We start from the raw sequence: 27,782 nt of genomic DNA, 5'->3' as shown, positions 1-27,782 counted from the left end.
TTAAAAGAACTATAAAGTAGAAATCTACAAGCAGTAAGGTTTTTTTATGATCTTCCTAAACACTAAACCGATTGGGTTCTCATTTTTAGGGCAGCTTCACTTAGTTTCTGGGATGAATTAAGCTAATTCATAAGAAATTTCAGGTTATTATAGAATACAGAGCCCCTGATGATTCAGGGGGCACAGCTGATAATAAAAAGAAGTAGTAACATTTTTTGTCTGATACAACAGATCTCTCAAACGGATAATTTATTTCCTGGCTACAAAGTAGAATTTTGAAAAATGTAAATATTTTAAAATTATAATATACTTTCAATGAATTGTAATTTTAGGATATAAATAAGTTTTAATGATTTAAACAAAAAATATCTAATGGACATACCGTCGGACAGTATTTTAAAAAAAAAGTCTCGCTTCTTGAAAGGGGTAATAAAAAAGCGTCAAATATTTAATGGGGGGGAGGAGGGGGGGAGTGGGAAGCTTAAAAGATTTTGTCGGGTCTATTTTCATTTCCCCTGTGTCTCATAAATATCAAATTGTCATGAATAGTTCATGTGGTGAAAACAAGGATGACAATATCCCTAAGTAGCAAAGCACAAAAACAGCATGGAATAGACAAATAGAAAAGTGAGTTATAGAACAGATGTTCAGTTCTTGTAATAAAGAATAAAGAGAGAAAATATGCTAAACTTCAAGAAAATCACTAAACATTAAAAAAATAACGTTGACATCTTTTGAAGCATGACCGACAGACAAACGGACAAAACAATGTATAGTAGATGTGCATATGTCTTAGGAATCTTCACTAAAACCGTTAGCTGTCTATCAATAATAACAGCCGAGAAAATCACATTTTCCCCAGAGCTAAGGACTGACTAACAGACCTCGCTACTTATCAATTTGATTTCTAGCCCCTAGATGCTAGGGACACAGCCGCTGGTAAATGAAATTTATGTTTAAAGAATTGGACTAGAAAAAGGGGAGATGTGGGTATAAAAATTTTGATTCACAGTCGAGATTTATAAAGATTTATGGAAGGTTATATTCTGCACTTTTGAGCATAATAGCAGTCAAGGGCGTGCAAACGTTTTGGTGAAAGGGGGGCAAGTTAATTTGAACTACAGCAAATTTTGATATATAACTGGACGAAGTGTCAGCCATGATACGTCATAAAAATGAGGGTGATAAGATGAGAAGTTTGAAATAAAATAACTAAACATTAGATGGATAATCCCTCATGTTTATGACGTCACACTGCTGACACTTTGTCCAGTTACTTTGATAGTGGTTCTTTCAAACTTTTACCTTACTGTTACAGGAATCATCATGACACGATAGGATATCAAAGGATACAAACCCATAAATATTATCATGTACAGACATCAATGGGCGCATAACCGACCAGTACATCAAAATTGCATAGTAGCTTTGCCATTTAACAATCGTATATGTATACTAAAGTACTAGGCTGTATGTATGTCCGCTAAAAATTCGTATACGGCTGAAGCGGTCGTTCAAAAATCCTCCCCCCCCCCCCTCCTTCTCTGACACACCTCCCGAAAAAGGGACAAAGACCCTTGATACTAGAGGCGCACCCACCAATGAAGACTATTTTTAAATACTGAAAGTCAGCAGCAATATAAATGGTATAAATTACACTATTAGAGGTTTAAAAATAGTCAATGAGTTTAGCTCACCTAAACAAGGACAATTATATCTAAAAGTAGTGCGACTATGTAAATGGAATGAATTAGTCTCTTAGAGGTTTAAAAATACTCAATGAACTTAGCTCATTCTAACAAGGTCAATTATATCTATAAGTAGCGCAGCAATAACAAGAATCAGTGAATTATAATGCAGTAATATTTCAAGCTCTATGATTAAATTTGTTTAAAGTAATGTAACATAACATACAATTGAAACAATATATCCTTTCTTAAGAAAAGTGTCGCTTTAAAAAAATTTAGTTACTCAACATACTTAAAACAAATTGAAATCTGTACGTACTTACGAACAGTGATGATAGGTATGCAAATGAGCTAGAAAATATGATTCAATTAATTTACGTGGCTTTTTTTCATAATAGTCCACAATGGTTAAAGTATATACGCAGTAAAGTCCTCGTAGGGCTTAGACATAAGAAAAACTACATCACCTCTCTCTTATTTTCAACTTATTTAAAAAATAACGGATTGGGTTTCAATGCTTATAGTCACTTTGAGGGAAAGCACCATATAAATAAACAAATTTAGATAGAATGTCCTCACCGATACATATGCATATCTAAGATTTAATAATAATGTTAACTAATTGATGTATTGATGTTGTGCTTTATATGTATGAAAGAATTTTAGGACTTAATACTTTATTTTTACTGTAATTAATTTAACACTTTTCACTTATCCTTATAGCTCTTACTTGCATGACAATTAGGAATTACTCTTTTTTTCCTCAAAACTTTTTAGCAGCGAAACTTCTCTAGAATTGTGTCTGTGTCTGTCTTTCTATTGCGCAAAAATGTCTATGTCGATTTCGACTCAGATTTTTCTCCCTTCTCTTTCTGTCGCTTGCTCTCTCTCTCAAACTTTCCCTCACTCTTCCTCCCTTCTCTTTCTGTCGCTTGTTCTTTTTTTCTCTTTCTTTCTCTTCATTTTTATCCTTCTTTTTCCCTTTTTCTCTCTCTCCCTTTTCTCTCCATCTCTCTTTTTTTACCCATCACTTTCCTTTCTTTTCTTTCTCTTTTTCTCACTCTTTCTCTCTTTCTCTCACTCTTTCTCTCTCTCTTCTATGCTATGCTATGCTACTATAGGACATATTTGTCCTTGTTTAAACAACTTTCTGGTTTTAAAGTAAGTTGAGAATGATTTACATTTAGATTTCACACGCCTACACTCTGTAATTACCACGGAGGGATGGGACACTGGACTATAAATTTTACTGGTACCCAATGTTTTATAAACACTTTTTATTACACCTTGATTGATTTGTTTAAACTTGCAGTGTAAAGAAATTTCAATCAATAAACCTAATTTATAAATATAAGAATGTTTACAACGAGTTGATAGTTTTGATTCAGGGCCCAAAACTGCGTAAAAAATTAAGTCGATATAATATTACCAACTGCTGCTATGTCATATAAACAGTGGCATGCGAAGCACTTTGTCTTAGGGAGGGGCATTTTGAAGATTTTGTAAAATTTTGCCCCCTCCCCCCTAAATCAAAGTTCCCCGGGGGGGCACTTTGCTTTAGGGGGGGGGGGGCATTTTGATTATATATACTAATTTTAAATAAGGGTGTTTTAGGGGTGGGATTATTTGATTATGGGCCTTCTAGTCCTTATCCCTTCTTCCCCATCCCTTCCCCCATCCCTATTTCCCGTTTATATCCCCTATCTCTCCCCCCCCCCCCATCTCTTCTCCCCCATTCCTTCTCCCCACCCTGCTATGACTGAAGGGAAGGGAGCTAGAAAGCATCTTCGAAAAAAAGTACAGAATATAATTTAACCTCCCCCCCCCTCCCCCCACCACAAAACATTTTATATGGGTGGAAAAGGATGTTATAAAATCTCAGCAGGAAGGATGAATAACTCCATTAAAAAAAAATTTTGAGAGGGGGAGGAGATAAAAACACTCATTTTGGAAATAATTTACCAAAAATTAACCTAATATGTAAAACTGTTTTTAAATATTTCTTTATTGTATGACAACAAGAATGACAACATCTTTAAGTAGCAAAGCACAAAAAATCATTAATAAGAATACAGACAAGTAGATTTAAAGAGCATCTGTTGAAATAAATATATATTTCAGGTAGAAAAAGTCACAAATCCTTTTTCCTGCAAATCCTGTAAATTACATACTGTATGCTCGAAACAGCAAGAAATTTTATTTTTTTAATATTATAATCCACAAAAAAATTTATCGTACCATAAAAACCAAAGATATAAAGAACTATGTAAAAAATAAAAAAAATTACTTGTCCTTTCATCTACAGATATAAAAATCTCTTAGAAATATGGAAAACTTTGGGTTATAGTCTCTTTTGTGGCAACGCCTCTTAAGGGGCATTTCGTCGTATTTTCATAGTAGCCTTTAATAGGTTATTCTAGGTTAAGTTAGGTCAGGTGATTTCCCCGCAGGGTTAGGCAATTGGCCCCGCAGGAGCTATAAATAGGGGAAAAGCTACTGTGAAAATACGACGAAATGCACCTTAAGAGGCAATGTCACAAAAGGGACTATACCCGAAATTTAAAAGATACAAAAATAGCCAAAAACGTCCTGCAAAGCAGTCCGACATCCATGAATTTTTTATAGTTAATTATACTCCATAATGATGGGAATGTTAACATTAAGTTTTAGCCTTTAATTGCAGTTGAAAAAAAAACTTTCCCCCTTTAGCATTACGTACTGACAGCCATAGTGAATTATAGAGAAGCTAAAAAGTTATATCAACATATCCTACCCTCTTTAAATGGCACTTTAAAACTCTGTTAATTTTTCATTAAGTGGTGTTTCCAAGGATTTATAAGGGCGGTGCGTGAAGCGCACCTAAAAATATTTACTCCCCCTTTGAACTAAAATCAATTAAAGACAACATGAGTGGCGTATTTTATCAAGTTAGGAATATAGAGTGTAGTTAGTTTTAAGGGTTTTTAATGAAAATTGCCATAAAAAACATGTCTTTTTGTAAGGGTATGTAAACAAAAAAAATGATAAACTTATCCTGAAAATAATATGACATCATATATAGTTATTCATTTAGACAGACATACAGTGTTGAGAAAAAGGCTTAGATAAATATCAACGCTGTTTCTTTTTTTATATAAAACAATTTTTGATTAAATATTTGTTGTTTACAAATGTTTTTATAGAAATAAAAACAAAATATACAATGCATGTGAGAAAAAGCAGAAACCATTTGGAAGTGCGTGAAGCGCAATTTTTTTTCTTCAAATATGCAGGGAAGGAGGGGTTTTTGGGCTATTTATTACACTAATCCCAAATAATTCATATAAAATTTTCTTATTCGTTGGCTCAATAACTTTGGGTACTTTAATTGATTTTTGATTGGTTGGTTAATTAACCCATTAGTGCCGAGCGCCACTTTTATGGGCCGATTGAGCTGAAAGTTTCAGGGAAGCTTTATAATGGTCAAAACGGAATTCGTATATTTTTGTTTTGCTCTAGTGGCGTGCACAGGAAAGTTGCAAAAAAACCCGGTTCGGCTCGGCCATAAATACCAACCAGGCATTATTACCCGTTTTGGGCGGTTTCCACCGGCGTTAAAACCTGGTTTTGCTGTAAAAACCCGGTTATTTCGACCAAAAATCGAAAAATGTAATTTTTAACACCAAAAGTGAGATGAACACTTTTTAGAACTTTGATACGATCCGAAATTGAAAACTACACAACCTCATGTAATCTATAGAGCTACAAGTATAATACAAAGCGATTTATTTCAAATTTAGTGTTTCGGCTATAGGTGCCGCCGTTTTCAGGTAAAAAAAACCGTTGCTCGAAGTTATAAAAGACACACACTACAAAAAAAGAACATATAAAATTTGGGTGTTACATATCAGAAAACGAGAATAAAACTATTGGGTGACACCTATAGAGATTACTAGGGTTATTAGGGTGGCTCAAACCCTTACTAATGACGTAAACTGTTATTTTATTGGTTGAAAAGTTAAAACCGGGTAATAAAAACCGAAACCGAGCCGGGTTTTAAAACTGTCAGGTATTTATGGCCAAGCCGAACCGGGTCATAATAGGGCGTAAAAAAACGATAAAAAAATCATATAAAAAATAATAATTTGAATAAATCAAATTCACAAATAGATGTACTTGTCAATAAACATTAGATATCACGAAAAAAATCAGCGACTTTACTATAAAAACAAAAAAGTTAGAAGGGGTATTTTGAATTTTCATGATTTTCAAATTTTGTTGAGCTATACCGGAAAACGGAAGTAAGCTAAACTGCCTGCTCCAGGGGGAAATGAAAGCCAGGGTAGTAGAGGGGGGATTCCTACTGAGAATGATGCAATTATGAAGCCGGAAACTGTTTTTTTTTTCCATTTTTCGGAACCGGGTTTTAATGCCCGGTTCGGCACTAATGGGTTAAGTCGAGTTTCCATACATTTCATCCACTAATTGTAATCTATATATGGGGTAATTTTGTGTATCATCATTGGGGATGTACAAATTTCTTTGGTAAAAAGTTTATATTATACCAAATAAAATACTTCCTATTACCTGGTTTGTTATGTTCAGCGAAAAAAGATTATAACCTAATTTCTACACTAATTAAAAAATTTGGAAAGGTTAAATGAATAGTAACTGTCTGTTTGGCGCGAAGCGCCAAAATTTTTTTTTTGAGTATTTCTTGATCTTTTTTTTGGAAACTGGGATAGTTTTGCTTTTTGTAGGGTAGTGGGCAAAAAGGGGCATTTTTGTTGACCAGAGGGGGGCAAAATGGGGCATTTTTCAACATTTAGGGGGGGCGGTGGCTAGGGGGGGGCAGGGGGGGGGCTTTTTGGTCGCTAGGGGGGGGGGGGGCGATTGCCTCAAATGCCCCCTTCGGTTCGCACGCCACTGCATATAAATCACCAAAGTCACAGAGTAAAAAGCAGGAAAAAAATTATTAGGCCAATTATATGTGGTGCATTATTTGCCAAATGTACCACTTTTCTGCACTACCTCTCCGATTTTGTTAATACTCTATATTTTGGTCCGTTTGGTGATTCAAGGATGCTGGATGGCAAAAAATAAGTTTCAGAGTCCCTGGATGTCTAGATATCTAGCTATCTATGAAGGTGGGTAACAAAAATTAAAAAAACACCCATTTTTTCACAATTTTAAAAATTATTTTTTTCATCAATCTTACATCCAACCTATACATTTTATACACCAAAATGATCGTTTATTCATGTAAAAAGCGCATATAATGCTATTTAGGCCAAAACTCTAATTTTACAGGGTGTCCAACAAAAAGTGTATTTTTGATATCTAGCATAATACCCAAAATACCTGTCCGAAAAAAATCATTTTTTTGGCTTAAATCCTGTGTTTTATCTGTGGGCATATGTGGTATATATATAATGGTTCAGACCACCCGGGACTAAAAGGTTGTCAAATTTCACTTTGGGACACCCTGTAAATGTGATTTTTGCGTCTGTAGTGCTAAAACTTGGTCCAAATTGGCTATTTTTTTTCAAATTACTCTAATATGTGTCTTAGTATGTTTGGCCATAGTGTTTTCTGACCAGATCAATATTTTCCTATTTTTTGGACACCCTGTATTTTCAAAAAAAGAGAAATTTTTTTTTTTTTTTTTTTTTTTTCTATTTTTAAGTTACTTAAAACTGTCATATAGATATAGATTTTGACTAATCAAATCATAGTTGCCTATTTTTCAAATTTTTACACTTTTGGGACACCCTGTGCATGTTTTAAAAAAATTATGGTTTTTGCCCATTTTTGGGGGGAAGGAGCCGTTTTAGGGCCCTAGACTATTTCTTTAATTTTGTAGAACTTTTCAAGACACATCATTTGTTATTTATGCAAAAACCGCAAAAAACGAACCGTTTTGCCGTTATTTACCGCCAAAGGCGGAATTTTTGACGTCTTTTGCCGTTCCCGAGGTTCTAATGGGCATTTTTGGTAAGAAGACGTTGATTTATCAAGATAACTGTGAAGTACTTTTATTTAGACATTTTAATATACTAAATTTCATGTGAAGTAAAATTTTTTGTATATCCAACCTATTTTTGTCAAAAGTAATTTCGAATGCACATGGTTTATGTTTTTTTTATTACTTATGTTATAGCAATTATTTATATTATATTCACTTCATTTTCTTGTTTTAACAATTGAAATCCATCTCGACGAAATATGGTTGGCTGCACAAAAAATTTTACTTCACATGAAATTTAGTAAATTAAAATGTCTAAATAAAAGTACTTCACAGTTATCTTGATAAATCAACGTCTTCTTACCAAAAATGCCCATGTGACATGTGACTAACTCATAGAATTTCCAAAGAAAGGTCGGACGGAATGACGGGAAATTCAAAAGAATTATAGAGAAGCTTCGCTATTAAAAATACGGAACAGACATATATGAATTCAGCTTGATATACATCTTGATATTCACACCTGTTTTCTTGGCCAGGTATAGTAATCAGTATAGTAATAATAATCATAAGAATATTGTAATATAGTCCCTTTCGTGGCAACGCCTCTTAAGGGGAAATTCGTCTTATTTTCAAAGCATCTTTTATAGGTTGTTTTAGATTAGATGATTGTCCCGCAGGGTTAGAGCCCCCCGCAGGGGCTAGAAATAGGAGAGTAGCTACTGTGAAAATACTACGTATCGCTCCTTAATACGTGTTGCCACGAAAAGGACTATCCTTATAATAAAGTAACAGGATGTGTGTTGGTTTGTCTGTATGTGTGTCTGTCTGTTTGTTTGTACCGAATGATCTCGCTAACCACTGAACCGATCGGGTTCTCCTTAACAGGGTAATACCCGAATATAGTAATAATTATGTATAAGTTTTTTATTTTATTTTCGTGGTAAAATTTTATTTAATACGACACGATACACTATTTTTCAGCATGGCTCAGAATCGTTATTAATCCATCGGAAATAAATCAGATCCTAAGACATATTGGAAAACCATCACCTTAAGCCTTAATCAACCTTAAACTCCGTCAGCGGCTCCCTCCTAAGCCCCTTCCAGTCGCAAATATCATCAGTCATAGTCGCAGCGCTGTTTATTTTATTTAGTTACTTGACATGAAATAATATAACATAATATAAATCTATAAAAAGGATCATTGGGCGGAAGATAACTTTTTATTTAGTAGTGCTATCCCTATCCGAAGAATATTTGTAAGAAAATTTATTATCAAAGTATCAAATGTTTGAAGTTTTAGCATCTAAAGATGGGAATTTTAAAATGTTTTCTCTCTAAATTCTAATTTCTTTGTTTTTAACAGGCATTAAGGATTAGACAGAACATTAGAGTAAAACACTAGAGGGAGATTGGGTTAAATAACTGGATCTCTCCATCTCAACTACCTTGTGCAACCTTTCTATTGGATCATTGAAAATCAACCAATGGTGTCGCTTATATTAGCACAGCCAAGTAGCAGAAAATAATGTTAAAAGCAGACGAAGAAGGTTGTTAAAACAGGAAGGGAGGTAGTTGTCTGTATATACATCTATGCTATAGATCTGTTGACTGAACGTATGTTTTTTAGTTCTTCAGAATTCTTATTTTTAAGGCTTTTAATATTTTACGATATGGTTCTAGGAATTCCAAAAATCAAAAAAAATAATATGATTATATATCGTATAAAATTATGTTTGTTTTAAGCCTAAAATCATTATTTTTAAATTGAACATACGGACTTTCAGGTAATGATTATAGAGCTCCTTCACTTTCTAAATTGTACTTAATAGCTACAGGAATCATTATTAAGGTACTATCAGGTCTTTCAGTCATTGGCTTCAAATCTTTTAGCATTTTTGTAATTTGTTTAATAAGTTTATTTATTGTTGATTGTCCTATCCCTGAATCTCTGGTATGCTTAGATTTCCCTTTCGTTTAAATGACACTAAACTCTTTCCTTTTTTGACATAAACAAATAACAATCTTTCCATTATAACCTTACTATAAATTTTTTCTTGTATATTGTTTCAAAATTAAATAAATATTTTAAATGTTATGGCTTCAAAAAATACAAATATCCGCTGGATTAGAAACGGTTCAGAAGCATACTTAAAAATAATGTATCGTAACATAACATGGACACTTTTCTACGAATAATCAAATGAATGATAAAAATACTACTACTATCAATATTACCAGTTTTGTTGGACACGGCTCCGACACCGACCAACAAAACTAATCTTGGATTTTTTTTATTTTACTATCCGCAGAAAGGTGTCTATAATACGATGCTATAATTCCTAAATTGTATGAGGTCGGACTCTTGTACATAAAGTTTTCACGAACTGTTTTTCAATATATTACTTCAATACTAATCCCCCCACCCCCATACTTATATCAAAATAAACTGTACTTATGTGTAGTTTTATCTTAGGATAGGTTCTATTGGGTACACAAATAAACACTAGCTAGGGCACCGCAAGTAAAGGCTACTCAGGTTTATAGCTCCCCGCTAGGGGTGCGCATAAAAAAGTCTAACACCCCCCCTCCCCCTTATTCCAATTTATTTTTAAAAATAAGAGAGCTTTCTGTTTTATTTTTATTGATATTATGCTAGATTTAATAAATTGAGAAATCTTGGTTCAGTTGATCCATCCACGAAAATAGCCTTAAACCTGCCCATCAAATTAGATAAGGAGTAGCAATGCTGCTGGAAGTATTTCAAAAAAAGTTAAATCAGATAAATCTTATAAAGGGTGTGTGTGAGATTAAGTTTCATTACTGACCTTGGGCCAAGACAGACAGATATAAAAAACACATTTTTACGGGGGAGAACTTTTCCAAACATATCTGATAGTATGATAATTCAGCAAATATACCTATTCTTTAAAAGCGATAAGAATTTATTTAGGTATGATAAATTAGTCCTATCAATTTCAAGCTTTACACAAAAAGACTATAGGGTGTAATTGAGAGCGTAACAACTCTTAAAATATTATTACAAAGTCTAAAAAATGCTGATACCTTTGATTATAAGGCACAACGCATAGTTATCCTAACGTAATTACATCCATCTGGCATCATAATTTTGTTTCTCATCTTTGAGAACATAAAATAATATATAGTCCATTGTCTTATCCCTTCAGATCATAAAATAAAATATTTCCCCTATCTACTTTTTTAACCTTAACCTTGTTTATGTCATCCTAAAGTGTTATAGATATACTTTAATTCAGGGTTAGGGGATAATTCTAGTGGCGTACAGTGATTTACCTGGGGATTGTGGAGCCTTGAGGGGCATAAAAAAGGGAAGGCAGATCTTGTTAACACCAACCTACTTCCCCTTTTCGCACGTCATTGAATTATTTCATTATTCTTATCAGCAACAATTAAATAATTCTACAATATTTATCTTAAGTTTCATTATGATAGAACGATTCTATGTCTAAGTCTTATTTGCGATTTTTTGCTAGTAGAAAAACTTTGTTATCAACTTTTATCTATACTTTTTTTAAGTTAGGTTATGTGATTGTTAAGGGAGTCTAAAGGGGCTAGTATACTCTATTCTGCAGTGTCTGTTGTAAAGGATCTCGCTAACCACTCACCTTTACAGTAAAGCTACTTATTTGTCCAGGGAAGGTTTTCAAATTTTTTTTTTGAGGTTAACTACACCCTCAGAAGAGAAATTGTCCCTTAAAAAATTACCTACCTTAGAATAAAGGTGCCCCTAGAGTTCCCTAGTTTTTCAAATAATTCAAATTCAAATAATTTTTCAAAGTTTCTGCCCTTTATTGGAATTATATCATGAAAAATCAGAAAGTTAATATAAGCTGTCTTCTAGTTAGATATTGATAAATGAATAATTTTATAATAGAAATGACGTAGAAATTAGCTTAATATTTGAAAGGATATCCCTTAAAGTTTGTGATATAAACATCCCCATACTGTTGTCATTATCTCACTGGCAAATATTGCAGCAAAATTCCAAGTTTCAGTTTTCATCATTTAAAAATCTTAGAAATTTCCAGGGCTCCAGCCGCGTGTAAGCCTCAGTGAAATCGTCATATTATAACTTTAAAATTCAGCTGGATGTCTAAACCTGTTCTTAAATAAGCAATCCATCGAAATTTAGTTTTTTACACTACTTTCTATTATACAAAATAAAAGGATATATTTTGATATAATAATGTTTTATCCTATCAGTTAATGTTTTTTTTTTTAAGAAGCATAGCTAACTTTGGAAGTAATCGTCTTATTTTGCTTAACATCACTCACACTCTTATTTTGTTCTTAATTGAATCGGGCAATTCAGAGGTTTGATAACATTTTATCTACAAATCTGAACCTCACTGTTTTTATCAGCTACACCTGGCTTTTACTTTCTGTACATTTAGAAATACACTCATCACATCATAGCACAGCTTTTCTATAACAAGTATAACTCGGCAAGCATATCCTTACGAATCTTCGTCCAAAGTGACAAAGTCTATATATGTTCAATAATAGTTATTTCTCGCATCGTATTATAAACAGCTTTCCGCGGATATAGAATGTACAATTATAAGATTAAAACTGGTTTTAATCTTATGATTGTACATTTTTATATTCGTAGAAAGCTGGATATAATACGATGCTAGACATAGTTTTTTCGTATGGATGAGAATCGGTTCCTATCCACCGGATTCGAATGAATACGAGAAAAAGGTTTCCTGTATCTATTAATTTTTATAAAGAATTTTGTTAGCTTGCTATTGCTACGCCAATCGAAATAATGATTGTTCTTGCTAATGCTTTCATAAATATAATAAAGTGTACAAGTTATTGTATCCTACTGTTGTTCATTGAGGATTTTGTCCTACTCATTCTAGCTTAGCTCTTTTATTAGAGTACTGGGTGGCCCAATAAAAACTTTTCGGATAAAAACATTGAAGTATAAAAAGAATTTTCCATAGGACAGTTTTTTAAGAATATTAATTAATTGTTAATTTAGATATATTTCACTCAAAATCCAAAGGCTTTGCGATTTTCTGACACAACTAAAAGTAAAATTTTCCACTTAAAGATATAAATATTTTACCTTTTTGGACACCCTGTACATATTTCCCTTTTGTGACACCCTGTACACTTCTCTCACTTACAGCAAAAACTTTTCTTTGTAAAAAACTGGCGATATTAATCCAAGCTGGAGACAATCATTCTGAAGAAGAAGTTAAATGTCCCAATGTACCAATGATAGATTTAAAGTAAAGCTGCGCTTTTATGGATGTAATAATAATTTTTGTATTAATTTTACAAGACTTTTATGTTTTTATTCATATTTCTTTTTGTAACTTTAAACTACCAAGAACAAAATTAGGCCATCCAAAAACGTAGCAAATTAACGTGGGGGAAGGGGGAGTCGACCATCCAAGTTAAATTTTTTTTTGAAATAAAAAAATATTTTTCCAGGGACAATTTATCTTAGGATGATGGAGGCACCTTTCCCCCCCCCCCCCCCAAAAAAAAAAAAATAGTTATAAACCTTCCCTCGAACTATAAAAAGCTTCGCTGTAAAGGAGAACCACATAAGTTCAGCAGTTAGCGAGATCCTTCGCTTCAGACAAAAGAAAGCTTACTACTTTCTATTACAGGGATAAAAACATTTTGGAAAGGCTGTAAGAAGAACACATTAGTTATAGAGTGGCTACGCATCCGAAAACCGCGCAAAACTATTTTACAACTCATTGAAACATTTAGGAAACAATTTTCCCAGTTTGTAAAAAATCAGGGAGGCGTGGTATTGGCCTTTTTGTATTATAAAAATCCTTAAATAAAAGTAACAGGATGTCTGTGTGTTTATTTGTACAGAAGGAAGCCTGTAACTACTTAACCATGGTTCTCCTTTAAAGTAAAGCTTCTCAATGGTCCAGGATTGGTTTTAAAATTTTTGGGGAGGGTACCAAGAAAAAAGCAACCCTCACCCAAAAAATGTCTTTCTTACTTATAAAAAATAAGATTGGTAGATTTTCAACCTTCTCCCCCTCCCCCTCTTCTCTCTAATGTCCCTATCGACCTCTAAGAATATCATAAAATGGATAATATTGTTATTAACGTCTTCAGCATGACACGGATCATGATTTATCCCTGAAAAAACGAAGAAAAAAATTTAGCATAACAGAGAAGCAATAAAAAAAACCTGGTTATTTTTACTCATTATTTTTACCATGGCAAAAACTTTATTTGGTGTGTATTCACGTCCGCACATTAGCAAATTATCAGAACCGCATATTATTACAATAACTGCCCCTTCCCCTTTTCATTTTTAAACACCCACTCTTATTTTAAATTGTTTCTTTTTAGTATCAAAGCTGGTCCATCATTTGAAATGTTCGTCTGTCCGTCGTTCGGTAGACGTGAATTGCTAAGCTTATATTTAAGATAGGCAGCTGAAATTTTTTGTGAAGATTCCTTATAACAATGAGCATCCATTTTATTATTAAATAGTCTGTCGTTCTGTCGGTCAAGCTACAAAAAAAAACATTAAAACATTTAAATATAAAGGTCTCGTGACTTTCTTTTTTTCTATTTTGAAGACCACAGAAAAACTACTTAATAACTCACTTTGGCCGTTTGTCCAGTCATTTGTTATTGTCATTTTTTGCTATATGAGTGTGATAATGAGCGGAAAAGAACGCACACCAACTTTATTAGAGGTTTACTCCTAACACCTTCGACACTTGAATATATCAAAGATACATTATTGCGGAATTTTTTGGGATGTGTGGGAAAAAAAGCATAATAATTTTAGCAATTATTTTAATTATTTATTTAAATGCATAGAGCACCAATGACCGATAAATGTATATAATCGCCAATAAAATAGCTCGGTCTCAAAACCTTGATTACCAGTGTTAATAACAGTCTAATGTCTCCTCCCTCCGTGTACAATTTATAGCAAATATTGGAAGTCACATTTGCTGAAAATAATCTTGCTGTAACATTCCGCCGCCAATATTTAGTCTGATTGAATTAATGCAAAGCAGAATTATAAAAACTAGGGCGGGGTGTTTTATATCACAGCTAGTTTTATAGTAGCAATACTACTTTACAGGACCGTAGTATTACTTAGCTGGCCTGTCTGTCTGTCTGTTATGCATCTGAGTTGTACTTTCAAAAACTAGAGCGGTTTTATATTGGTAAAGTTCTGCAGGAACACCAAGATTTATAACCACGTTATCTTATTCGTTGGCTCAAAGTCTTTAGAGTTTAGTTACTTTCTTTGAATTTTGATTGTTTTGTTCCAAACTGCAAGTCGACAAACTTTTCAACCAATAATTTTAACCTATATAATAGTTTATTTTTATTGGGGATGTACATAAATGTATCATTCATTGTCTTATTCCTTTAGATCCCTGATGGGTCTGTTTGTCTGTGGTGCTATTGTAAACGCTAATTTGTGTCAAACCTTCCCTAAGTTACTCTTCCTGTTTACCCCTTTATCTCTATTTTTTTCAGGAATCTTAAGGAATAATACCTGAGGTTAATTAATATATTCTTAATAATGATAATTTTGAAAAATTATTGGGCTAAAAGTTTGGAAAGTACTAGTGTGAACCAACCAATGTAACTTTAAGCAAAATACCCACGTTTTTAGCCAACGAATAAGATACCTAACTAGGTTTCAAATCTTTGGGTACTACTGTATTAAATTCTCGTGGTTTATGCTGCGCCTACATGCACATTTTCGACCTTGTTACCTAATCAAATATTTTACAACTTTACTTTTTTTTCCATTTTTAAGATTTAATCATTAGATTAAATTAAAAGTATTGTGTATACGATTAAATATGGTTTTTGTTTAATTTTTGGTAGAGAAGCTACTCTATATGGTTCGTTGTCTGTCTGTCTATCATTCTGTCTGTAATGTACTGTACTTCCCCGGCCCTTCTTTTCCTTCTTTTCCCCTCCCACTCACTTGCCTTTTTTATTCCCTCCTCCTTCACCTTCTCTTTCCTTTTAGTTTTTTCCCTTTAATTTACAGATCCTTTTATTTTCACCCCCTCTCCCCATTACTAACCTGTCCCTCTTAGTTTCTTCCCACCATCTTCACGTACCCGTCCCTTTTTTGTATCTTCCCTTCACTTACCCATCACTGAAACATTATTTCCTCTAACTATCCCTTTGTTTGACTAATTATTTTGCTTTGAACGTACTTATTTTTGTTTTTATATGTATTTGGATAGTCAAATACATCTAGAATTATCAGTTTTATAATCAAAAGTACTTAAAATGTACAATAAAACGGTATAGTGTGTTAAAAAGACATTATGTAAAAAATACTAAATCATAATCATGTATTTAAAAGAATAAAAAAGCAATAACATAACGTAAATATAGTTTTAAATCATTATACAACGAGAATATGGGTTACAAAAACTATGCAAAAAATCCGTAAAAAGAGCAAGAACGATCAAATCAATGAAAAAAAACACTTCTTGCTACACATTAACAACAAAAAATACTTGGTATTACGGTCATCCTACAAAAGATTGTTTTTTTTTCTCGTATTCATACGAATCCGGTGGATAGGAACCGGTTCTCAACCATACGAAAAACCTATGTCTAGCATCGTATTATATTCAACTTTCTACGAATATAAAAATGTACAATCATAAGATTAAAACCAGTATTTTTAGCCGGTGCCTTCGGCACCTCGGGGCTAAAAAAACTGCTATTAATCTTATAATTGTACACTCTATATCCGCGGAAAGCTGTTTGTAATACGATGTGAGAAATAACTATTATCACCTCTGAACATCTACTCTATAGCTGACTTTGTCCGTTCGTCCAGCCATGTTTTTTTTTGTATTTTAACTTGATATTACGTCTTTTATATAATTTTTTTTAAAGTTTAAAGTTTCAAAGAACGTAGCTACTATAATTATGGAATAGCCACACCACTAAAATAGAGTATCTAAATCATAATTTTTAGCGACCTTAAAGTTCATGAATGGTAGAAAAAGTTTACATTCCCACCACACAGATAGGAAAACGTATTCTTTAGAATAATTTAAATAATAATAGTTTTAGCTGTTTTATGTAATCCTTCCAAAAAGTATCATTATGTCAATGTGTAGTTAATGATCGCGCTAACCGCTAAACTGATACGGTTCTCCTTACACTTACAATAAACTTAAATTGAAAGTAGAGGGTCGTTTGGTCCCTACCATTTTCCAAAGTTCCCCAAGAGTCAGTGATGTGTCGGGTACAAGCCTGGATCAAACCGTTTCATGTTCATTATGTAGAAAGCACTTATGCCCTTGCTTTATACTTATTTATAGAATTTTCATGTATACCCTAGACTCTGATGCCCTTTATATATACTACCAGAGTCATGGAAATAGTAATAAGCAAACAAACCTTGTACGATATTTTTCCGCAACTTTGCTTGTGGATCTTCAGGGATGTTTTAATGCGTTGTTTCTATCCCTAGGCCAGGGCATTCCCTAAAATTACAGGAATGTCAAATACTATGTGCCAGTGAATACGGCATCACCTTTAGCAGTTTGACCACCCGCTGCATTAAAAGTATTTTGGTATTTGGTTTAAAAATTGTATATCAAATGGCTACATTGAACAAAAGTACAATAAAAGATGCAAAAGTCAAATAATTTTTAGATGTTTTACTTTTCCCTTTCCCCAGTATAAAAATTAGCATGTTAAGCGAGAAAAGATCTGCAAGAACATTGTATGTACATATAAAATATAAGAGTGGATGTAAAAAAAAGCTTATGTACATACAGAATGATAATATTATAAAAAGAAAAAGTGCTGTTTTTTGTAGCAAAGCCACTCTTTAAGTAATCCTATCTTCATAATTGATGTCACAATAGCTTCGAATCCGCTGGATTAGAACCGGTTCTTATTCATGTATATATAGCATCGTATTACAGACAATTTTCTATGAATATTAAAATAAAAGTCATGCAATTTATAATTGTTTTGAAGGCTCGGGCCTTCGGCTTCTCGGGCTAACAAAAATGGCTATAATCTTATAATTTTTCATTTCAATATCCGCGGAAAACTGTCTAGACTCTTTGATAACGATTAGAGCTGCCTTTCTTTTAAGGTTATACCTAATTGTTACAGTAATGGATGATGAAATATTGAGTGGCTCAATCCAATGAAAAAAAACATAGAATTTGTCGTCTAGACTTGCAAAAAACAATATGCATTAATACAAAATTAAGATGGCAAATTGCAATATTGGCGTATTAAGGGGATGTGTTTTTTCTTTCAAAAAATCTTTTGCATTTAACCATTTAAAATTAGATTTTTAACAAGGATGACAACATCCATAAGCAGTGAAAGCAATGAATTTTTCATTCAGACGGACACACATTTCGTATTTTAGAGTAGCTTCGCTAAAAAGGTATCTACATTCTACGTTAATATAAATTTTCTAACGTTTAGGATTGTAAGCCTGTAGTGTAAAGGTAATTTAAAAAATACAATGAATATAAAATATGTATAGATGTTCAATCCCTTAATTGTACCAATAGGAATATAGTGTCGGACCAATCAGGCTGCATAATTTTTTCAAAGGGTATATATTTTAGTAACAATTTTATGTATTAAAGTGTTGCGATAACATCGGATGCAACGTTCTTTGTCAACTCCTATGGGATACAAGTGATTTCAATTCCCTTGAGAATAGCGTTGCCAAAACAAATGGTTATAAAAGCAAAAAAAACAAGGATGAAAATATCTTTATGCATTAAAGATCATGCCAATACAAGTATTTTAAAAATACATTGTTTGTAGAGAGATGCATTTTTGTATTGGGAATCTTCTAAAGAATAATAATAGATAAATACATTGCGTAGTACATTACAGCCCAATAACACTTAATTTTAGAATTGAATGTTTTTTTTATTTGGAAACCCTGTAAAATAGATTGGCATGACTTTCAGAATTTTTCTTATTTGTGATGATTAGAAATAAATAACAAATTGGGAAGTTCCTATATAATGAATTATTTGGATGTTTGTGTAGTGTGTACAGAAAGATTTTTAAACGGATGATCTGAAGTAAAATAACCAGAAAAACATCGATATGGTTATGTAACTAATAAAGCTATTTTAAGTAGAAGTATTAGTTACAAGAGAACAATATGATAGGGCTAAGGATTTTGAAAAACCCCTAGACTAAAAATGCTTGCTGACAGACTAAGGCATCCATAGCTCACCAAAGGCCTAGGTAGACTTACGGACAAAAGACTGCCATCCAAGGTTTTGTATTCCAGAATTTGTACTCTTTAAATGCAAAACTTTTCTACGTTTCCGTAATAATTACAATTACAGTTCATCTGTAAAAATTTTAAGAATAATATAATATTTAATGGTTCCCGTAACAATAGGAAACAATCTTGAAAGAGTGACCACTTCATAATTCTTACCAGAAATCATCTCACTTATTTTTACGATTGATTATTAATAATATAGAATCCTTGTCCAGGTTCAAATTATACTAGCGACTTCGCCCCTAGCATTTAGGGGCACTAAATTAGCCTTGAACTATTCCTTTAATTAGTTAGTGAGATCTAAACTGACAAACAAAAATGCCTCCTTTATCTAAGAGGATTAAGTTTCTTCAAAATTTAAAGCAATGTCTCTCTTTAATTAATGTCCGTTTGTCCAACTACAACCATTGACAAGCTTTACCTTCAATAATTTTTTCATTCTTGTTAAATTTGAAATTACAATTTCCAAACTAATTAGCTACCTAAATTAGGAAAGGGGATCAATAAATAACTTACTATTGTATTTTATACAGCCAGTAGTAAGTAGTAACTTTATCTTAAACATGGAGGGAGGAGAAATTTGACTGTAAATTATGCTAGTGCCCAAAGTTTATCTTATTCGTTGAATCTTATCTTTGGGTACTTTTATTGAATTTTGATTTGTTTGTTAGGTTTTAAACTAGTAGTGTCCAAACTTTTAAACAAATTTATGGTATGCATATTAATTTATCGTCCATTGTCTTATCCCCTAAAATCCCTGGTTTTAAACAAGAACGATCACTTCCATAAGTTGCACAGCAACAACTAGAACACAATTTGAAAATAAAAACAAGGATGACAACATCCATAAAAGCGAAGCTCTGAAACAATAGGACAAACGGACATTAACACTTGCATAGTATCAGAACTGAATAATCAGAATATAAATGAATAAGAGTCAAAGCAAAATTGTGAGTAAATTTGTTGAAAAACTGCTTGATACAGGATAATGTTTATGGGCATACTTACATTTTTAGGACCTGATTATAGAGTTGCTTTGCTTATGATATTGTACTTTGTTGTCCCATGAATCAGTATACTAAAAGTCAGAACATTCGGATAATTAGATCACATAAAAATTTGTTGTAAAAAATCAACATGTTTAGAATGGACGTAAGGACATTATGGTAATGATTATAGAGTTGCTACGCTTGCTAAATCATACCTAACTACTACAGGAATCACCATGCAAAGTTTGAAGCCGATAGGACAATTCAAACATGCCTAAATTAACAGAAAAAGCTATCCGTCTCAGAAGTACGGACAGACCGACCCTAATTATAGAAAAGCTTCGCTTTTAAAAACTTATGTTTTATCTTATGACAAATTCAGTAAATATAATTTGCAATTTAGATCTATGCATAAATCAGAGTATATGCATTTTTTTTACTGACAAGCGGACGAAACATTTAAATAGAGTGGCTGCTCATCTACTAAAAAAGTAATACTGAAGCAATAGTAAATATTTTAAAAAATAGGATATTATTTAGTTGACAAGCTGTTTCCTACGCTACAGTTAGGGAACTCAATGTGACTTTATGAAAAAACAAAATTTAATAATATAATTCGACTTTTATATCTTTATCGTATTTTAAACCATAATTCATCAATTTAGTATGATTTTGTTAACTAAAAGTTGGGTAGAATTGCTTTCAAAATAGTTTTTAATAAAAAACACATTGTATAATGATCTGGTGGCAAAAATTGTAATTTTTACTTACTTCTTACTTGAATGGAAAAGAGAAACTTCAAGTTTTGCCATAAGATCAAACTTTCCAGCTTGATCAATATTACAAAAAAATAATACTTTTTTTAATTTTAACGTCTCTACTATGAAAAAGATTAGTCTAATAATGCTAATTCGAAAGGTATGTCCTGGCACTCAACACATGTATTTTACATGTAGAACTTCTAGACTAAAGTAACACAACAAATGAGTTGTTTAATAGTTGTTGCTTATTAGAGGCTATTTAAAAATCCCACTTGCTTGACTTGACACAATAGTATATAAGACATATTAATAAACATTTATCACCAACCACCTTCTTCATTTCCCCAACTGTTTAGAGTGTTGTTTAGAGGCTTAATTGATCTTGGTTAGCCCTATCCGCCCTGTGAGTTGCCTGCAGCCACGTAAATTTAGTTAATTAAAATATATATATTCAACTATTTTCAAACTGTCACACCAATTGACAAAAATACGTCTTATTAGTGGCACTGGGAAAAAACAGCCATTTTTGGAAGCAAAGTTATTTTATAGGTTATCGTGTCTGTCTGTCGGTAATGCGGTTCTTTTTTGTCCTTCTGTCGCTTTTTCGATTTTAAGTGATAATTAGACAATTGTACATCTCCAATGATGACAAACAATTACTCTTTAAGTAGATTATAATTATTGGTTGAAAAGTTTTGACACTGTGAGCTTCAAACATCCATTGAAGAGAGTACACTAAGTTTTAAATCTTACGAATGAGAGAACGTGTTCACTGTTTATAAAACTTTGGGTACCAGTATAATTTACAGTCAATGTCCCCTCCCTCGCTGTCATAAACAACATAATTACAGATTCTTGATCAAAATATAATATTAATGTGACATAATTCACATTTAAAAATATATTTTTATCAAAAAAAACTAAAAAATATGTCATTACAATTAATACTAAAAAGTTCGTTAAATAAAAATAAGAAGAAAAAAACAAGGAGAGCGTGTGTAACCGCTTTTTTATTCTTTGTTCATGGATAAATATTCTTAAAAACAGTTTAGAGATTGAAAAAAGTTACTATGGACAATAAATAACCCCTTCCCGATTGACCGATTTCTGCATTTGGTAGCTTTAAATTGTTACAGAGAAAGGTAGGAGAAAGATAAAGAAATAATGAATATTTTACTCCTATTAATTGCAGTCTACCAAAGCGCTTAAAATTTTGTCTAGCTATAAGAGATCATTAATAATAAATAGGCACAACTTTACCACACGTATTCAGAACTTTCAGATAAAGGTCTTGCGATAATAAAATCTGAATGCCTAAGAACTATTTGTCAGATGCTTAAGCAATATGACAAGAGAATATAAAATACTTCTGGACAAAGGTCGTACAATCAATATCAAAGAGATTCATAACAACCAATTAATCATAGTCATGCATATTTTTTTCAGAATAAAAGACCCTGTCATTGTTTTTTTTTCTCTAGAATTGTAAATATCTGCCTTTAGTAGTGTGGTTAAGACATTGGTAGTTTTCTTACAAAACAGCAAATTTATATAACTATAATAAGTAGCAGATAGTTCTTTAGTTTGTTTATTCCTTTTTAGTAGCGAAGCTACTCTATAATTCACAATGTCCGTCCGTCTGTCCGTAATTAATGAATTGGGGGAAACGTGATTTTCTCGGCTCCTATTCAAGATAGACAGCTGAAATTTTTAGTGAAGATTCCCACTATAAATGCCCATCTAATATATACATTGTTTTGTCCGTCTGTTTGTTATTTTGGGTGCTAGATCGATTCCTAGATTTTTACGTTTTCGTGATTTTCTCAACCCCTTTTCAAGATAAAGGGCTGAAATTTTCAGGAATTAATTAATTTTATATTCTACATATTTTCACTAAGTTTTATTAATATTTTTGTATTAATTGGGGTGCTAGATCGATTCCTAGATTTTTTAGGTTTTCATGGTTTTCTCAATTTCTATTCAGGATTGACGGTTGAAATTATCAGGGATTGGGTATGATCATGTTCTACATATTTCCATCAAGATTCATTAAGATTTGTCTATTAATTGCGGTGCTAGATCGATTCCTAGATTTTAAAGTTTTCATGATTATAAGGTTGCGTGATTTTAAAGGTGTGATGATTTCCCTATTTTACCAATATTAATATTTATTATATGACACTGCTTTATAGTATTTTTTTCCTGATATACAATCATAATTTTTGAGCTTCGGTACTTATGGATGTTGTCATCCTTGTTAGTTGTATCAGAAATTTTTTTTTTTGCAGGGAAGGTGGGGTCATTTGAGTGTAAATTATAATAGTACCCAAAGTTTTTTAGCAACTTTATTTAAGCTTGTTTGGTTAGTTCAAAGTAGCAGTGTTCAGCATTTTCAACCAATTATTTTAATATACAAATGAGTTAATTTTGTTTAACATCAATGGGAATAAAGGTGAAGAATAGATATTGTGTAAATCATTGTAAAATCAGGTATCCTAACTGATAAGAAAATGAACGTTAAATTCATGTGCCTTCCCGATGTAGATTAAAATTATTGATTAAAATGTTTAAACACATTTCTGAACCAACCAATTGAAATTTAATAAATGTATCCAAACTTTTTGAGCCAATGCAACGATTAGTATAGCGTAATTATAAAACTTTGGGTAACAGATTAATTTGCTGTAGCTTCGTTACCAATAAATCCCTTTTTTTCTTAAAACAAAATTATTTGTTAGTTTAGACAAACACCCCAATTCTAAGAAGGGAAATTGGGGAAGAAACTCTTCAAAAGGGAAGGCAGGATATTGATAGGCCTTATGTACCAATTTTTTTTTTTACAAAGAATGATGCCTTTATAAAAGGAGTGTCTATGCTATTTTTAAAAACCAAAAAATAATTGTTTAGGTTTTATTGGATTTAAAATGAATATTAAAAAATTGTATTATTGCCATTTTTCAATGATTTTATTATATCAGTAGCAAATTCTTATATTTACATTGAAATTATGTCCACATTTAAAAGTTACTTCTAGAAACCAATATCTACTGAAGGGAACTAATTTTCTTAATAATGTATGTCGACACGTTTATGCTGGTAACACAACTCACAGGATAAGACAATGGATGATAAATTGTTAAAATTTCCAATGATGATTAATAAAATCATCCTCATACAGATAAAATCATTTTGTTTGAAAGTTTGGAACCAACCAATCAAAATATAAAAATATGAGTCAACGTATAACAAATCTTTGGGTATGAATGTTATTTACTGTCCAATGTCCCATCCCTTCCCGCTGAAACCGTATCTTAATAAGACAATGCTTTTGTGAAAAGCACAAAAAATCGAAAAATAGCCTCGAACCTACCCAGTATCAATAACTTAATCTACTAAAAAGGGCAAAATAGTGGTTTCATAAACAGACAGACAGATAAAAAATTTTAAGTTTAACATTTTGATTTTGTACAGTCTTTTTGATTGAAAAAAAGATAGATGGACAGTTGGCATTTTATAATAGTTTTGGGAAACTATATTTTTGTGGGTGGGGAGTTGAGGGATGCTGTACGTACACTCCCCTCCCATTCTTCTTCTGTTGGGGGTGAGGGGGGGGGGCATCACGTGCATTAATGCGAATAAAATAGCTTCTAATTGAGATTTAGCCTCAAACTACTAGGGAACCAAAATTTGGAGGGAAAAATAAGATATTTCGTACTAATGTTTTTTTTATATGAATTTCAGGCATAAAAAAGATGTTTTTTTTCTGAAAATCAATAACAAATAAGTCCATAGCAATAATTAGTATGTTAAGAAGTTAACATAAATATCAAGTAAAATAGCTTGTATGTAAACCTTTATATTAAAGTAATATGATGTTTATCTGTTTTAACTATTACAGAGCTCTAGAAAGAATCCCCCCCGAAAAAAAAATATTAACTAAAATCGGAAGTTTTGGTTATTTGCCCCCCATCCACCCAACTTTAAAGTGACCCTTAAGGCTACTAGAGGCGCATTTGCAGGTAACATGTTTGTTTACAGCTTTAAATACTTTTTATAAATACCCAAAATAGTTAATAAAATACCATAAAAATTGTTAGTCGACAATTTACAGTAATTCAAGGTATTATAGAATGAATATAAAAAAAAACACAAATCACTTATTTTAAAAGCAAAAATAACACTTTTATGCCCGGCCAAATATATATATTGATGGAAATACATCTAATAGGGGGGAAAAGACATCATTAGTAAAATTTTACTTTTTTTCATTATTGGTTTTAATATCCCATTTGAGTTCCCTCTCTGACCCTTTGTTTTTTTGCACCGCACTATCTTAGGAGGAATGTATTGGCTTATAAAAAGTAATATTTCTAAAACTCCATGTCATTTTTATATCAACTTAAGGCATACCCAGGGATAATATAATGGACGATAAAATGATATACACCCTCAATGTTGACAAACAAAATTACCCATACTGCATAATAGAATTTTTACATTAAAATAATGACAAAAGGAAGGTGAAAAGACAAAAGCAGTGTAATAACAGGGTTGGTTTTATGTTAAGTTTTACTTTTATTGTTTCTTATTCGTTTGCTTAACAATTTTGGTGACTTTCATGAATTTTGATTGGTTGGTTCATTAAGTTAAGGTCTAAACATATAGACCACTCGTAGTAATCTATGGAAGGGGTAATTTGGTGATTTACAAGGTAAGGCATCAATTTTAAAAAGAGGGTCATATAAATCCACTGGGAAATTGAAATTGATAGGTGATTAGATGGCAATTAGGACGTTCAGCAATATTTGACTTTATTTCATTATTAGAAGCGAAGCTACTATAATATTTAATACTTTTGAAATTTGGACGTACAGCAATATTTGACTTTATTTCATTATTAGTAGAGAAGCTATTCTAATATTTAATAACTTTAACAATTAGGATGTACAGAAATATTTGACTTTTATTATTAGTAGACTAACAGATCCGTTTTAGATAGTTAACAAGACAACAAACAATTACTTTAGAATTAAAACCCTTTCGTATAAAGTTTATTAATGAATTTCTTTGAAGGATTAATTGCTAAGCTAATCTATGATTTCAAATGTCTGTCTGTCCCTTCAGTCAGCTATGTTTACGTGGAAACCTGATTTTCTCTGTTGCTATTCAAGAATATATGTAGATGGTTGAATTTTTGTGTAAAGATCCACTAAGAGCATCAGGTATGTATATAATTTACTTGGTCAGTTCGTAAGTTCATCAAGCTTCGCTATATATAAATGTAATAATCCTTGTTAATTCTTGTCTTTTTACATTTTCTTTGTAAGTTGCCATTATAAACGTTTTTTTTTGTCAGTAGCAAAACTTTTCTATAATTCTTTAATGTTAGTTGCTTGACTGGTTTGTTAGCAAAAAAAACGTCAATTATAAAAAATATTAAATCACCCTGGTTGATTTTCAAGTAAGATCTTCAAATTTGTTGCATTTAAATCTACAATTTCAAAGGAGGTTTTGTACTGGAATGGTTTTAAGCTATTTTTTCTAATTTATTTATTTTAGTCTAGGTTTTAGATAAGATCTGCATTTTTAGGGAGGTCAAGTATTGATCCTGGTTTGGTCTGAGTCTATTTTCTCTAGAAAAATTATGCCAAAAATGAACCTAATTACCCTTGTTTTTTAGTGCAAGGTCTTTTTGATCATTAGTAATTCATAACAGTAATTAGATCACAATACCAGATGTATACAGCAGGGAGGGAGGGGACACTGGATTGTAAATTATAATAGTACCCAAAGTTTTATAAACACCATATAATTCTTTAAAAGTGTTAGTACTTTTGTTTTATCTTGATTTAATCTATAGAAATGTTAATTTTGTATATAGATTTTGGCGGAGTATTTTTATTTTTCATACATTATCTTATCCCTTAAGAACCCTGCTTGGCAGAGTCATAGACAGTTTTTGCTCATTTTTGAATCTGTTATTTTATCAACATATTATGGAATCAAAGCCCAAGCTGAGTCACTAATAAAGACGTTGAAAAATGTACCTACAGCTGGGAGAATAATTGGCAGAATGCCTTGGCCCATTAAAAGATGCACTTTATTAGTTTATCCATTCATCCCTGGGGGTTCAACCATGTTATTTTTTGATAATTAATCTTTTTTTGAGGGTCTGCAGCTTGCTCTAAACTTTTTTGTTTCTAATTTCAGTGTGCATTCATCTCCGCTCATATAGCACATTACAGAGAGAGTAAGGACGATGAGCTGTCTATTACACTAGTCCCCAAAGTTTTATAATAACATTTTCTTATTGGTTGGCTAAACAACTTTAAGGACTTTTAATGATCTTTGATTGGTTGGTTAATTAAGTTGAGTGTATAAACGTTCCCACCACTTATTGTAATCTATATTATCATATAATCAGAACTGGAAATAATTACAAATAATTACTTTTGATTCTCCTAAAACCCGCCCTAAAAATAAGATGGCCTTTAACCATTCTGGCACCTATGTGAAGATTCCTTTAAATGGAGAACTAAACTGGTTCAGTGATTTGAAAAACCTTAACGGAATAATAAACAAAAAACTTACTACTTTTGCTTACTATAACACATTGCGGAAGAAAATGCACACCATTAATGTGTTGTCTTGCTTGCAAAGGTGTAATAGGTTTTTAATGTCATTGTTAAACATTTGGATACTATTAGAGGCGTGCACATCGAGTAACCCTACGCGTTAAATTCGCCCCCTCCTGTTAATTCATTTTTTCTAGTGGCAATTTCTCTTTATTATTTACAAACCTTCCAAGGACCAATGAGAAGCTACTGTGTAAAGACACAGACTTTTATATAAAGAAACATGGAATTCTCCATGAATTTAAAAATTGGGGGGCGGGGGTAGAATCATACCTCAAGTGCCCCAAGAGAACTACAGGGGCTTAGCCGCTAGTACAGTTTAACGTAACAAAGTCTTTCATGACTTTTATGTTACTTTTTACTAGAAGTTCAATGAAAATTAATTGTAATTTAACACAAACCACTGAAAAGTTATTTTATGTAGTTTTAAATTTCACCG

The sequence above is a fragment of the Acartia tonsa genome, chromosome 6 (assembly GCF_053477335.1).
Source record: "Acartia tonsa isolate MP-2025a chromosome 6, ASM5347733v1, whole genome shotgun sequence".
NCBI classification, from domain to species: Eukaryota; Metazoa; Arthropoda; class Copepoda; order Calanoida; family Acartiidae; genus Acartia; species Acartia tonsa.
Note: the sequence above shows the minus strand (reverse complement) of the source record.